This window comes from Marmota flaviventris, chromosome 4 (genome assembly GCF_047511675.1).
Source record: "Marmota flaviventris isolate mMarFla1 chromosome 4, mMarFla1.hap1, whole genome shotgun sequence".
Classification (NCBI taxonomy): domain Eukaryota; kingdom Metazoa; phylum Chordata; class Mammalia; order Rodentia; family Sciuridae; genus Marmota; species Marmota flaviventris.
The window spans coordinates 128,285,052-128,301,556 of record NC_092501.1 but is presented as its reverse complement, the minus strand read 5'-3'; the positions used below and the strand labels follow the sequence as shown (position 1 = coordinate 128,301,556).

Below are 16,505 nucleotides of genomic sequence, written 5' to 3'. Positions count from 1 at the left end.
AATAAGTAGTAATATTAAAGTCCCAAGGTAAGAGACTTGACACCAGGAGTTATTCTACAGACATCAGGTTGGAAAACTGGGGTGGGGTTACTTACTGATCTTATGGCAATAAAAATCCAGGATATGGTAAGTAGTTAGTAATCAGGGCCACACAGCAGTATCATAGTTGGTAAGACTTCCCACATATGGCTACTTGGGATGCAGTAGAAGTAGAGAGTGGGATAGGTGGTGGCTATGATGTTTGAACAGTATGGGAACAATGATTATAAGAATTGTGGGGTGGGCTGGATTCTGTTGATGGAATTGTATACCTTACAAAAGATCCTGATGTCTCAGGACAGTCACCTGTCACTCTAAGGCATACCATGATAGCCAGATTATCTCTCCTGGCAATTTTTAATAAGACTGTGATTTCCCATAATCTAAAGCAAGCTATACTAAAAGCAGGCCTAGGGTCTGATTTTAAGAGAAAACGAGTTTTAAAGGCATAGATTTGAAGGGTCACTTTGGTCCACATCTTGTCCTGGAGAGGAAATGAGTATTACTCTAAGACTTTGGATGGACAAGACTTAGAATAGGGAATCCCCCATTCTCCCCTTGTAATTTACTGGGAAAAAAATAACCAGTTTCAGGGGAAAATTGTGTGGGAAAGGACATTTTAGTACTGACCAGTTTCTATGATGTAACATTCCTACTTTGGTCAATTTCAAGCTACCAACACAATGTCACTAAACAGAGAGTTCAGAAGAGATCTACACAATTGGTTCCCATAAGCTATGAGAAGCTCCAATCCACTGGTGACCTGAACCCTCTGGCTGACAGAAGGTGTACCTCCAGCTTGTTTTAAGTTTTCTATTGCCTGCAAATCATACAATGACAGCTTTTGGCAGGTGGTTCCTAAAAAGCATTTGTGGCCATTGGCCAAGTTAATCAAGCACTGGAAAATGAGAATGGTTAGACTCAGGGTCTGAGCAGACACTGTTACCATTATGATTCTCCAGTTAGAATGGGGACCAATGGAGTTTTGGCTTCACTCTAACACAATGGATCCAATGGGTTCATGAATGTGTTCTATAGTTAAGTTACTGGATATATAATTAGAATAGATAATCTTTGCTGACAAAACTGTCACAGTGGTTCCCTGATCTGTGGAGTAATAGCCATTATGTAAGAGGGCCAGGTAGAGGTCTCTGAAACCACCACTATCATCCTCAGCAAGGATAGGAAATCAGAAGCAAGATAGCATCTTAGAAGAATTGCAAAGACTATCAAAGACTTAAAGGATTGTGTGGGTTATAGTTTTCATTACATTCCCATTTGATTCTCCTGTCTATCACCTGCAAAAATGAGATCATGGCAGATGGCAGTGTACAGCCATATACTTAACTCAATGGTAGTTCCAACAGAAGCTGCCATGCAGCATGTAATAGCTCCCTATAGATACGCAGCATGTAGTTATATGCCCTGCAGCATGTAGTATCATCTTGGAGCAGATTAACTTAGACTTTGGCATTTTGTAAATAGTTATTGATTGGATATAAGTGGTTTTCCTTATTACCATCATTAGGAAGGATTTATATGCATGAAGAGTAGGAGCACATGGTCACTATGTAGCCCCAGGGCTATTTTAATTCTTCTGCCCTATGTTCTAGTGAGCACAAAGGGGCAAGTTCTCAAGATCAATGCTTCTCAAACACTTGTGGTGACAGACCCGTTCTTTCTTTTTCTCCTTTGTTTTTTTTCCTTACTCTCTCCTGTTGAGAGCCACAGCCGAAGGGGCCCCAGCAAACTTCCAGCTGCCGGCTGATGCTCACAGCGGCCCAGCAACATCTAGCTGATTGGCTCCTCAGCCCCAGCAACATCTAGCTGATTGGCTCCTCTGCGGTGATGCTCATTGGACTGTTTCCCTGCCCTTTCAGACCATGGAGCTGCTCATTGGGGGACTTTTTTGGCTCCGCCCACGTGACCCAGCCAATCGGCCTCAAGAGCAGGAGGATTGGGGGAGGTGAAAAGAAGCTTGTGTGGGAGAGAGGCTTGTGGAAAGCCGGTGGTGGCAGTTGAGGCTCTGAGGATTTTTCCTGAGAGGCTGTTTTGTTTGGCGTGTTTGGTTCTAAAAATAAAGTTAGTTTCTTTTGACAAGTGGCTTCTGATTGTGCCCAGCCAGACTGCGGCACTCTCCCTCCCACCATACCACACTTTGCCTTCCCCACCCCACACTCTCTTTCTTTCTCATCTGTCATAGAACAATATTATGGAAATTACTGAACTTGACTAGCATATACCCTGCTGCACATGCAAATCACCACAAGTTTGACAACCAACAAAATGACTTATATCCTTCTCACAGAGTCTTCTGATAAAATGCTTAGAAAACACAGCAATATCAAACTACTAAAAATTTCTAAACACAAAATTTTCAATTTCTGAATTTACCTTGCCATGTGAACAAACAAGTGTTCACTGTCTGTGGGCTGTAGACCCCTTATAGACAGTGTAGACATCTGTTTGTAGAGTACGCATTGAGCAGCATGGTCTAAATGGCCTAGCAAAACACACGCATACCACAAAATGGGAGATACCATTGGAGGTAATCAAGGACATTGATGAAACTTTTAGGATTCAGCACTGCATATTCTAGGAACACCATCTTTGACATAAAGGACAACTGCACCTGTCACATAATGCCACTAAGAAAAAAACTTATCATTATGGGCCTCTTTGGGTTCTAAGGGCAATATTTACTGTTTTTGGCAATGCAACTCCAACCCATTTATCAGATGACTTAGAAAGCTTCTGGTTGCAAATTGCAAATTCTGTCAACAACCGCACAAGTTTGGAAATGGATCCTTTATCAACTGAGATGCAATTTGAGAACTCAGTATTGACCAACACCTTGATTGCAGCCTTACAAAGATCCACAAAGCTGTGCCCAGCCCTATAAAACCTGAGATAATGTGTGTTGCTTAAGCTATCAAGTTTGTGGCAAGTTTTTTTTTTATGCAACAAGAGATACCTAATAAAATGGTACAATCACCCTGAAAATGGTTTGACATTTTCTTATAACATTAAACTTACACCGACCATATGACTCAGCAATTCCATACCCAAGAGAAATGGAAAGCAGGTCTCCCAAAAAGACCCATACAAGAACATTCACAACAATTTTATAATAACTAAAAATCAGACAAAAACTAATTCCATCAATACAAGAATTCATGAAAAATTGTGGTGTATTATTACAATACAAAGAATGCTGCTCAGCAGTAATGTGAGATGAACTTTTGATACTCGCAAAACGTGAATGGATATCAAAAACATGTTAAGAAAACCAGACACAAAGAAGTATTAACAGTATGAATCCATTTATATGAAATTTTAGGACAGGCAAACCTAATCTGTGGTGAAAGAAATTGGACCAATGGATGCTCCAGAGATTATGGCAGGCATTGATTTGGAAAGGGTATGAGATCACTTTCTTGATATGTCAAGAGTTTTGTAATGTTTTGAATAACCAATAAAAAAATTAAAATTAAAAAAAAATAAAATAAAATATTTGTGAGAATCTCCCTTAATATATCTATTCTTCAAAATCTACACTTGGGAGCCAGGTGCAGTGGTACATGCTTATAATCCCTGCTACTTGGGAGGCTGAGGCAAAAGGATCACAAATTCAAGGCCAGCCTCAGTAACTTAGTGAGACCATGTCTCAAATTTTAAAAGGTGTCAGTGGTCAAGCATCTCAGGTTCAATCCCAAGTACCACAAAAAAGAAAGAGAGAAAACAATAAACTCCCAAACCAAATCCAAATCCACACTTGTTTCCCCACTCCTAAGAGTCTCTTTTTAATATTCTTTCCCCAATAATGCCCCAGTTTTGATGACACTGGAGTCCTTCATAAGATGTTTTTTTCCCATTCAAATATATTTCCTCTCTATTGCACAAAATGTTGACCTCTGCTTGGCATCGACTCCCAAACCCACAATTCTAAACCAATCAAAAATTACCATGAAACTTCAAATGCTCTAGTTAATAAGGTGTACTACCTTCCTGAGAAGACAGTTTAATGGCCATCATGTGCACCATGATCATGCGATTTTGAGATACCATCCCTACCCCCGGTAACATAGCAAAATGTCCCTACCAAACACTACTTCACAAGAACTCGGAGGGAGGGAATTCTCTTCATGTTGCTTAACAACTAGAAGACACCGTACTAAATTTAGAAGACTACTGTTGTTTCTAACCTTAGTGCATGTCACCTGAAGCTTCACCTGAGGAGAAGCTTGCTTCCTAATTCTCAGTTTTCAAAGGGTAGTGACAAAGATTTTTCTCACAGGAATTTCAAACTTCCAGAGATGTCACAAAGCAAGAAATGCTAGTTGAACCAATAGCAGAGGCTTTTCACAGTAAGGGTAATATCTAAGAAGGATTTCTAGAAGTTGAAAGAATATTAATTTCTAAAGCCCAATTACTGTTAATTTCTTATATTGAAGGCATTTGCTGACTGTCCTATTCTGAAGCTATAAGTGCAGGACAATGTAACCTGTACTAATTCTAAGTAGATCTCCAAGGCAAGGGAGCAAAAAAATAGGTGGTGCAGAGTTCAGTGTTGTAGGTACTAGACTTGAACCCAAGTTATCTGGGTTTTCATCCCATGTCCAGATAATTCCTCCCCCCACCCCTTCCTGTTTTTCTGAAAGACATTTCCAGAAGAGACACTTTTTAAGGCACTTTTCCTCATCATGTCTAAAGTCCTTGTATTGAGCAGTTGGTTTTACAACCCCAGATGTCCTCTACATTTAAATGATCTCTTATTGCATTGTCTCCTCCACTACATGGTTCAGGGTTTTTGTGTTTGTTTGTTTGCTTAATTTTTAAAATTTTTACCTCTTACAAAGCTCTTTCAGGATACAATTCAATTCTATCAAGAATTCAATGGAATGTGTATAGAGATCCCTTTTATAATTGAAGAAATCGAGATTCAAAGAACTTAAGAGATTGCTCAAGGTCACACATCTATTAACTGACATAGCCAGAAATTTAACCTGATTTTAAACATAGTGTTGTCTTTTCCACACCTCAGATAAATATTCCAGCTTCAGGCCTGATCCAGAGTGAATAGGGCAGCAGTGAACAGACAGCTATATGCTAGACTCAAACCTTCAGTCTTTCTTTCAGTCAAGATGAGTGATGAACCAGCTTTGTCCAAAGTGCAGAAGTTTAACAAGTCAAAACTGAAGAAAAGTAATACTGAAGAAAAAATACTCTTCCCTCAAAGGAAACTATCCAGCAGGAGAAGGTGTGTGTCCCAACGTCACAAAATGGGGATCTCCTCCCAAGAGCAAATTTCAACTTTGCTGAAGAGTCTTGGTTTGAGGCTTGTTTTTTTGTAAACCTGTGTGTTTGTAGAAATTTTTGGCACCTATGGCTTCGTACCTGTCCTCCCTGCTAAGAGGTCAACACTAGTCAATGTTCCTTTAAATTTATTTTTAAACAACTCACTGGTACACATAAATAAGAGATGAGAGATGCCATCAATAGTCTCACCACCATTGATGATCTTTGTGTGTGTTGTCTTTGCAACCCGTAAAAGGCAAGCCAATTTTAACTTAGAATGGGTACCTCCATTGCTTCTTAATATTCATGAAGTTACATGCCTTTTCAGCTTCTTACAGTTTATTTTTATTTCTTACATCCAATAAAATAATAAATACAAAACAATTCCAGTGGTTTAAAGAATATGCTAGAAAATTTCACAGGAAATCCCATTAATTCTGTATAAGAATCATAATGAAAACAAAAGCAACATTGGACATTCATTTGGCTCTTTTCCTTAATTTTTTTCTCTTAACTGTCTTTTCTCTTTAAGTTAGAAAGAGGAATTTTTCCAAATCCCCCTCTTCTTTCCCCTGAAATACCCACTATTCTCCTGCTAGGTCACTCAGTACCCATGTCCCACTCAGCTTTGTTTTTCAACAATTAGGGCATGTGTTCATAAAAGAAGTACTTTGTCCACAAAATATGTTTCACATATATAAATATGGGACATTGACATTAGTGTTCTAAAAGAGGTTTGTGTAGTGGTTCCAAATTTCACCCCACAAACTCAGCTATGTAAGGAACAGTAATTTTATTTTTGATTTTTAAAAACTATTTCAAGTCTTTAACCTCAACGTGTTAATAACTTACATTTAGTCAACACATACCAGAGGGATAGATCTGAATTGTGGAGTTTCAAAGCATTGGGAGATGGGGCATCTGGTCCTCAAGGATCTGTTACCAGTCCAGCTGTCATTTAGCCATCTATCATCCATTTAGTACTTGTTTACTGACATGCAGGTGATTGTTGCATGGTCCCCATGATCCCATTAGAGTCCCCTGCAGTTTGACAAGTATTCTTTAACTTCCATACTGCCCAGGGTGCGGCAGAAGTGCACAAGAATTCATCACACTACTCTGCTAAGTCAGAGAAACTGAGGTGCTACCTAAGACCCATGTGGCAATTTCAGGCCATAGAACCATCCACGTGCTTCCAGGTCACACTTTGATACCTGGGACTCTAGAAGCTGTTCCACATTCCTATCTACCACACAGCCCTTCTCCTGTGAGATCTGGAATCTCTTTGGGTCTCAACCTGAGAAAATTCTAGATAGCCTCTCCTCTCAGTTCCACAAACAAGTAGTTGTGTGTGTCATGTTCTTCTTCCCGACAGGGCAAGCTCAGTGCTTCTCTCAGTGACTCATCAGGGTAAATTCTCAATATCTTTGCCACTTGGATTTTTCTTTCCCCTCAGCTCAGAGAATTTTTAGTCTGAAATCAAAAAACTTTTCACTGATTCATATTACAATGATTTCTACATGATTGTTTGTGCTCTGAGTCCTCCTTATGGGGTTTATGAGAACTAATGAGATAAGAGAAAAGGTATAGCTTGCATATGAGCCAAAGTTGGCCATCATAGAATTTTAACACCATAAGGACTATTTAATCTAGAGCAGTTTGTGGAAAGAATTTTCCATTAAAAAAGATAATTTCCGGGCGCTGGGGTTGTGGCTCAGTGATAGAGTGCTCACCTAGCATGCACGGGGCACTGGGTTTGATCCTCTGCACCACATAAATTTAAAATAAAGATATTGTGTCCATCTAAAAATAAATAAATAAATATTAAAAAAGATAATTTACAAATCTAACAACTTTCTGCTATGAAAGATAACTTTTCATAGTTAACATGGCTTTTATTTCAAGGGGGGTAGAGGATAGGATATCTTCTTGTTTATAGTCATCATTTTCATTTGCTATAAGATATGCAATTATAGAATGCACAATTTGTGGAACAACTTCTAAGAGTTAGCTCATTTTCTTTTCCTTTTCAATTGATTTTCTCTTTCTGAAAACAATCAGGAAAATTTTGATAGGCCCTTTTTGTGCACAGGTGTTTGGGGAACAGAAAGCCAAAGATTCATACCCTCTCCTCAAGCAGCTTAGAATCTTTTTAGGAAAAACAAAAAACAAAACGCTAGACATTATGTGAAGTTCAAGAAGATTGAAGTGTGGGTGAAAAACATTCATGCTGTTGGAAAATTATTCCGAGGGATGTGAAAGCTTGGGTTTTGTTTTGCAGTTCTGGGAATTGAACCTAAGGCCTCGAACATCTAGGTAAAGCTCAATGTGAAGTTTCCATTAAGATTTCTAGGAAGACAGACTTTCAGGAAATGTCTAAATCTTTTAAAAAGTTTTTTTTTTTTCTGATTGATATTGTTTTCTGTTTTTATTTATTTATGTAGATACTGGCAACAGAACCCAGGGGTGCTTAACCTATGAGCCACATCCCCAGCCCTTTTTATATTTTATTTAGAGACAGGCTCTTACTAAGTTGCTTACGGCCTTGCTAAGTTGCTGAGGCTGGCTTTGAACTCTTGATCTTCCTGCCTCAGCCTCCCGAGCCACTGGGATTACAGGCATGCGCCAGCACGCCTGGCCTGATATTGTTTTTTAAAAACAGAATGAGGACAATCAACAGCTCTTTCTAAATAAATACAGAAAAATTTGTGTGTGTGTGAAATTTAAGAAGCCAGAGTACCAAACCTGTCATTGTGAGGTCAGGTTGTATACAAGTTCTCTGTGTGTGTGTGTGTGTGTGTATGTGTGTGTGTACTTGAATGTGTGTCTACTTGGGGTGGGTCAGAGGGAAGGAGACAGAAACTGAGGTGAAGGAACTGGAGAAGTCAGCCACCCACTTCTGCAGCTGTCTAATATCTGCATGTCACATAAAAGGAAAAAAAATGTCTAGCTGTCACAAATGTGACAGAGCTGCTGAAAGTGCATGAAGTTATAGAATTACATCTGTACCCACCAGCTGGTACAGCCTACAATAATAACTTTCCCAGATTTAGTTTTGTTGCTTTATCCATCTAATAAATATTTATCAAACCTCTACATGTGAATACTCAGGACCCAGAGAGTTTGGTTTTCCTTTTCCTTTTTATTTTTTAATACATATACTTTTAGTTATAGATGAACACAATACCTTTATTTTATTTATTTTCTTTTACGTGGTGCTGAGGATGGAAACCAGTGCCTCACATGTGCCAGTCAGGCGCTCTACTGTTGAGCCACAATCCCAGCTCATTGTTTTTCCTTTTTAATGTGGTACCAGGGATGGAACCCAGGGACTCATGCATGCTGACATTCTACCACTGAGGTACATCCCAGTCTCTCCAGGGGGAACCTATATATAACCATAGATCCTGCCTTCATGAAGCATGCAAGCTGACAGGGGAGGCAGACATGAAAATTACTCAAAGTTGTCACTATGAACTGTGAAGGAATGGGATGTAAAACTAGAAAAGGTGTCGTGGCAGAGTGTTTTGCTCTGGGAACTCAAGGGCAACCCCTTGAGGAAGTAACATTGGAGATGAACTTATGCAAGTATGGGAATTAATGAGCTGAAGTGTCAAAGGGACTGGCTGTGGAAAGGCCTTGAGGCTCCTGCTTGCGGGGCAGGGTACAGCAAGGAAGAAGGCTACCTGAGATGAGACTGGAGTGTCTGGAAAGGTCATGCAGGCCACGGTATGGGACACAGGAAAGGGCTTTAAACCAAGGAAGCCGCCATCAGATTTCCTGACTGCTGTGTAGAAAATTGAGACGAGGGAAGGAATGGACAGGAGGGGACCAGTTATTGGGCATTTGCATCACTGTGTGATGTGATTACACCTTTGTAGTCTCCTGTCTGGACCTCCAAGCCCAGTGTCTTCTGCATGACAAGTCTCACCAGGAGGAGGAGCCCTTCACAAAATCTTTGTGACACCAGGTCAATCCTTGGGCTGATTGGCTGCCAGTCTTGCAGGACACCTTTTGGTTAATGAAGTCCCTCTGTGCACTCAAATCTTTGATAGCCTGTGTAGGATACAAAGGTTCTACATATAAATCTATACACAGAAACAGTGTCTAAGAACAAAGGGCGAAATCAGAGACAGTGACCTCATCAGGTAGAACCAAGACCATTCAATAGACACAGAGCTGGGCCTTCTCTGGGCAATAGTGCTGGGCTGCACTGACTCAAGGATGGGGACAGAATTCGTGGATGTGGAGGGGTAGGGATGTCAGGCTTGAGTACTTGAGGCCCCTGGATAAAGGAAACTTGAATTGATGTCAGACTTCCACTCCAGCTGGTTTTGTTGCCTGGTTAAGTTGGGGGCTTGCTGCCATTCCTGGGAGAGGGTGAGTGAATGACTTCTGAGCTTAGTCACACAGTAAAGTTTTGTGTCAACCTCTGTATGGGTCCAGGAGATTAAGGTTATAGAATGCTGGTAAATGAAATCACCAGACTCCTACAAAAGCCTACTTAAAGGTATGTATAGGACTCCTTCAGGAGATGTGCTTATGTTCAAAGGAAGCTAATGATTTTCCTCCCAGTCCAACAGAGGATTGATTCTATGTGAGACTTTGGCCATAGTTAAAAATAGAATATGGTATTATCAAACTAGTCAGAGCAAAACACAGGGCTTGGCTATTGGCAGTTTGGGCACTAAACCTGTATTAGAACAATAGATCTAAGAACAAGACTTTTTTTTTGTTTTGTTTTTAATGCTAACAGAACTTTTTCTGCATGTAGGGTAGCTAGATATGTAAGATTCCCACCTTTTATTAAGATTCCTCCAATTTCCTAGAAATTGGAAAATAACATAAGTCCTTAGAAGAAGCAGGGCTGGTAACACAAAAGACAGATATAGATAGAAGCAAGTGGCAAGTTCAGTTTGTTGTCCAAGAAAAAACAAATACTACAGAATGCTTCAGAACCAAGACAGGAACTGACATAAAAGGATTCCAGTTCTTCATATTCCACTCACTAGGTTCTATCAAAATGAGCACATAAACATTAGACATTTTGAAAATAAAAGAAATCTAGCAAGTGGGTATTTGGATACAACCCAAAACTGAAAAAAGAAACCAACTTCTTTTTAATATCCCACTTCAGGTGGCAGGTGCTCATCCATGGATGTTCCCCCTTAAGATGGCACTGGGCCCCATTTTTGTTTGCTTGGCCTGTTATTAGGCCAGAGTTAGAAGGGGTCAGAGTGGGTTTCAAAGCATCATGTGTACAAGCAAGATACGCAACTCAGCAAGCCCACTCTTACAAGGCTCTGTCCAGGTGTGTCCATCATCTCAAAGTCAACTTCCTTTTGGTTCTTCTAGCCCAAGGTCACTATAAAAAAGTGGAGGCTCTTCAGACTTAAGGAAAGAAGGTTTGACAATAAATTATGAGGAATCAAAACCCTTTTCTGGCAAGATTGAACTGCCCAATCTCTCTCATCCACTGTACTTTTTCAATCAAACATTTACTAACCTGTAGGATGTCTCTTATTTCTCTTTTTCAAGGATATTAAACAAGCTGAGATTCACTTTACTTTTTCTTTTTAAACATTATAATGAGATCATCACCTAGAACTTTTAAAAAGTCCATCCATTACAGATAACATGTAATATGTGGTTTCTCATTCAGTTCTCACAAACTTATAAGTTAATGACTCCCATGCACCTCTTTAATAGATGAGAAATCTGAGACATTTGAGGGACAAAGTAAATTGATCAAACCCAGTAATTGGCCAAGAAGGAATTTGAACCTGAACTCTTTGTGCATAGTTCTTAACCATCCTGACACTACTGCTTCCTAATAGTGAGGATTGACTGACAATGGAAATTGAGTATAGGACCTTGTTGTGACATTGGATGATGACTGGATAACTTCGAGGCAAATTGCATGTGCCCCAGAGAGGTTTAAACAATCCTAAGGTGGCAGTTCTCAAACATTTTGGTTTCAGAATCCTTTTATATTCATAAATTTTATTGAGGCTTTTGCTTAATACAAGTTATATGTATTAATATTTACTATCTTAGAAATGAAAACTTAAGGAAATTTAAAATGTACATTTGTTAATTTACTTGAAATAATAATAAGCTCATTACGTGTTAACAGAAATAACATGATTTTATGATTACTTTCTAAAACAAGAAAACTTAATGAGGAGAGTGGCGTTATATTTTAGGAAATCTCTCAGTATAAGAGAGCTGGATTCTTATATCTGCTTCTGTATTCAGTAAGTTGCAATAACACCTGTCATAGTCTCTGGAAAATTCCCACTGTATTCTTGACAGAATAAGAGTGAATAGGGGAAATGTCTTAACATGATCAAGAAATAGTCCTAAAGGACTCCTTTGAGGATCTCAGGTAATCTCAGGGACCTTCAGTTCACACTTTGAGAACCACCATCCTAGATTTACAGTGGAAATGATGGAGAACAGATGACCTTCATCCAGTTGTTGATAGGTTTGGGGGACATGGGTATTGACTAGCACTGGAAGTGCTGCCAAGTCACACAGCATAAGGGTCAAGAGAGGTGGTCCGGTCTCCCACATTCTCCTCAATATAAACTGGAAATCAAGGTAGGAATGAGTCACTTTCTTGGTTGCCATTTCTTGTCATGCCCCTATGAAAAAGCAGTAAGAAAGCTTTACCCCCTTGGAAAGGAAAATGCTGTGACATCTCCTGTCTCTATACATTCCCCATCCAACCCCACGGTTTAGGATTCACCCTGTAGTCTACATTTAAATAGAAGAAGGGGTACCTAATACTGTCAGGTTGGATATGCAATTGGATTTAAACTAACAAGAGATGGCACAGATGAAACAAAGTAGCCTTCTTTCCAATCTTTTCCCCCTTACTTTTCATCAGGGTTCTTTAGTATCCTCCAAGTGTACATTTGAATCACTATATTTATGTATTATTTAAATGGCCCTCCATTCAGCTTTCTACTCAGTAAGTCAATGTTAAATTTTAAGACTCTCTTTAATTACTTTTTTGGGCAAGTGTCCAGCTTGCAAAATTTGAATTAGAGGCTAGAGGGAGATAAAGGACCTTTAAATGTTTTCCTTCCTCCAATATCATAAATGGATTTGCCGCATCCTGATTTCAAAGGTTGTGGGACAAAGGATATAAATAACTATATCTACTCTAGTTTAAAAAAACCTGTCAGTTTTATATTTCTGTTTGCTTTTTTGTTTACATATGCTATTTGAAATAAATCTTAATAGAATAGAAATAATACCATATGTTCTATTGCTTTGTTTTGTTTGTTTGATTTGATGTGATAGGGATGGAACCCAGGACCTCATGCATGCGAGGCAAGCACTCTACCACTGAACTACATCCCCAGTCTTCTATTTGTTTTTGAGGAAACCTAACCAACATTTTCTAAATTTTCAAAGCTATATGGCAATGGTTCTTAAGGTACAGACCTGAACCACTACTAGCAGCAGTACCTGGGCATTGTTAGAAATGCCAATTCTTGGGCCCCATCAAAAACCTGCTGAATCAGAAACTTTGGGAGTAGTCTGTGTTTTAACAAACCTTCCAAGTAATTCGGATTCACTGGCCTAAATGAACTATAAACTATACAGTAATTAGAACCCAATGTCATAAACAGGTTAATTCTCCAAATGTCTGTTGACAGATAGATGAATCAGCAAAATGTGGTATACACATGCAATGGAATATTATTCAGCCTTAAAGAAGGAAGAAATCTTGACACAGGCTACACATGAATAAACCTTGAGAACATTATGCTAAGTGCAATAAGCCAGTCACAAGACAAATAGTGTATGATCACACTTATTATATGAGGTACTTGGAGTAGTCAAATTCATACAGACAGGGAGTAGAATGGTGGTTTCCAGGGGCTACAGGAATGGAGAGTTGTTTCTTAATGGATATGGAGTTTCAGTTTTGCAAGATGAGAAGAATTCTGGAGATGACTGGTTATGCAAAAGCAAATGTACTGAACACTACTGAACTGTATAGTTAAAAATGCTTAAAATGATCAATTTTAAGTTTTGTTTAATTTACTACAATTAGAAACTTTAAAGTTAAATAACATTATCATACAACTGCAATGTATGGATTTTATTTAGAAACAGATTCAAATATACATACTTCAAAAAGAAAACAAAGCTCTTGTGAGACTGTTCAGGAAGTTTTAATAGTAGCTGTATATTTAATGACATTAAATTATTGTTTTCTATTTTTTCAGTTTGGTGTGGTATTGTTGTATTTTTAAAGTCCATGTCTTTTAGAGATAAATACTAAAATATTTATGGGTAAAATAACTTGTCTGTGATTTCTTTAACATAGGCTGGGGAGAGCGGGTGGGGACATAGTGAAAATTAGACTGGCTAGAAGCAAATAATTATTGAAGTTGGTGGATGGATGCATCTAACTTGGTATGTATCAAATAACTTTTTGCTTAAATATGAATGGTATCTGATATTATTCTTTACAATTGGATATACATAGAAAAAAGATACTATATTTATGTCTATTTATTCTCAGTCCACAATGACATGCTTGTTTTCAACCTTGTCTAGTAAATCTGTTCCCTTCTGTCAAATGCCGTGAAGCCAAATAGTTCCCTGCATTTCAATTGCCCGGAAGCCAGAATAAATAGCTATGAACCACATGGTACCATCAGTCCCTGTACACAGTCCAGAAATAACATTAGAAAACGGGCAACTAATGCACATGTCTGCTGAAAGATATCCTGTAGCCACAGAGTGTCAAAAACCTGTGCACTGATTATTGCCCTACAAACAGGACAGCACTGGAGACACTGAGACTGATTTTCAGGTTAAATTTATCCATGAAGGAAACAGAAAGGCAATGTTTATATGAAATGGTAGGAAACTGGATACTAACCACAGCATCTAGCTGCATTAAACCATTGTCCCAAGAGCTTGTTGCTGAATGAACAATTAGCTGTTTCCTGCCATTTATTTCTAAACTTCATGGTTGCATTTTGAGGTATAGCATCATGAAAGATTTTTAGTTTTTCCTAATGAGTTTTACACATTTGTACTTTTCTATAGTTAAGTATGTCTGTTAAAAAAAAAAAGAGGGTATAATTAGTAGCATTACAAACAAGTTTATTTTGTTTCTACCTTTCTTTTAGAACTAAAGGTTGATTAGTTCTTTCTCTTTCAAAAAGTCTGTGTGTGTGTGTGTGTGTGTGTGTGTGTGTGTAACATTGGGGATTGAGCCAAGGGGTGCTTTACCACTATTTACCTAGCCCTTTTCTATTGTTATTGTGAGGCAGGGTCTCACTAAATTGCCCAGTGGGCCTCAAATTTGGGATTCTTTTGCCTTAGCCTTCTGAGTCACTGGGATTACAGGAGTGTCCACCACACCCAGCTGAATGATTCTTAGAAGACACACTAATTTAAATTTATCCATGTAGACAATTATGTTAAAATAAAGAACTCAAGGAAAAAAATATAACCATTGGCTTATTTAAAATGTGTTTTCTCTCCCTGTCTGACATCCCTTTTCGTATCCTGGCCCTCAGCTTTCACAATAGTAGGAAACCATTCTTGGCACGTGTTTTACAAGAATAGGAAGTGCTTCTGAATCCAGTAATTCCAGTGCCCACCCTAAAGGTAATAATAAAGAATATTTAAACGTTTCCTTTCGTTGACTGAGAGAAAAATGCTCAGAACAGGTTAAGGTCACACCATGGTCACAGGTAACAGAAGGATAATGTTCAAGTCATGCCTTGATATAAGAACAGGTGGGTGACCTGCTGAAAAAGAAGTGAATCCAATGGATCTTTGGACTCTGCATTTGTATGGAGAATGTTCCAGGAGGTAATCAGAGATATCTTCCAATTCCAATATTCTGAGCTCCTTTGAACAAACTTATGTGATTAAGAGTTGGCGTAAGATTCATAGACAATCCCAAACCCAATGTCCTCCATCACAGATTTTTGCCCATATTTCTATTTCTTTATTTACTTTTAAGTTAAAAACTAACAGCCAGTACCATGAGAAAAGATCAACAGTAAGAAACAGAACATGGAAAACAGGAAAAACTTTTGTTTTCAATCTATGAAAATGGAGAACTCGCTGTACTTTGTTTTCATATGCCTAAATGAAATGGCCTGGCTAAATAGCAAATACAATCTCTCAAGCAATTAAGTCTTTTCATGATCCTACATATGTTCTTAAATGACTAGAACATTTGGGAAGGAAATAAATGTTAGGACTTCGGACTTAGAAGACTCTAAGACTCTTTGGACTCAGCATGTAAGACTCCAAGAGGTCTGAATCTCAATTTCCTTTTTTAAATAAAATGAGAATATAATACTTCTCTGACAAGGTCACTGTGAAGATAAATGAAAAATAATATAAAAACATGTACCTGCTACATGTACCTACTACATAGCAGGTACTTAAACTATATTTTCTCCCTCACTTCTTATTTCCAGAACCACAAAAACAATAGGCATCCCAAAATATTTGTTAACCAAAGGGCTTATTGGATGATATATATAAAAGGGCTGAGAAAGGCGAAAATTTCAAAATTGATTGGGAAAAACAACAACTGGAAAAGCATACACCAAATATAAACAGTGGTCATCTTTGGATTGTAGGAATATATTTGCTTTTTATTCTCATCTTTATCACTATCCATGTTTTCTAATTTTCTGCAATGAATATATTACATTCATAATTAAGAATGTTAAATAAAATTATTTGGGCCTACGTGAACCCATTAATTAAGTTTAAAATCACTTCTTATTAATTTGATGCAATAGGAAGATTGCAGCACAGCCAGTGAAATATTCTTGCCAATGAATAAATACATATTTCAAATTGAATCCCTCCTCCAGTTCTATGTTTTCTAAAAACATAGAGGATATGACTTAAATATTCAATCAGAAAAATCCAGAATATAGGAAATTCTACAGCAAGTGGCTGGAAGTGGGCTGAGGGTATAGCTGGGTGTGATTTACACACACATAAGTGTATGTGCACAGTATGTGTGTGTATATACATGCACGGCTGGAAGATGGAAAAGGGGAGAGAAACAGATTAACACAGACTTAAGGGATGTAACATAACAACCAAACGCAAAGTATAAACCTTGCTTAGATCCCAACTGAACAAACCAAGTATAAAAA

At 38.3% G+C, this 16,505-nt stretch overlaps 1 pseudogene; it reads left to right on the top strand.

Annotated features, from left to right (window-relative positions):
* The first annotated feature begins 5,183 nt into the window (after positions 1-5,183).
* On the top strand, positions 5,184-5,452 carry LOC114087284 (thymosin beta-15A pseudogene; annotated as a pseudogene).
* The last annotated feature ends 11,053 nt before the right edge of the window (positions 5,453-16,505 follow it).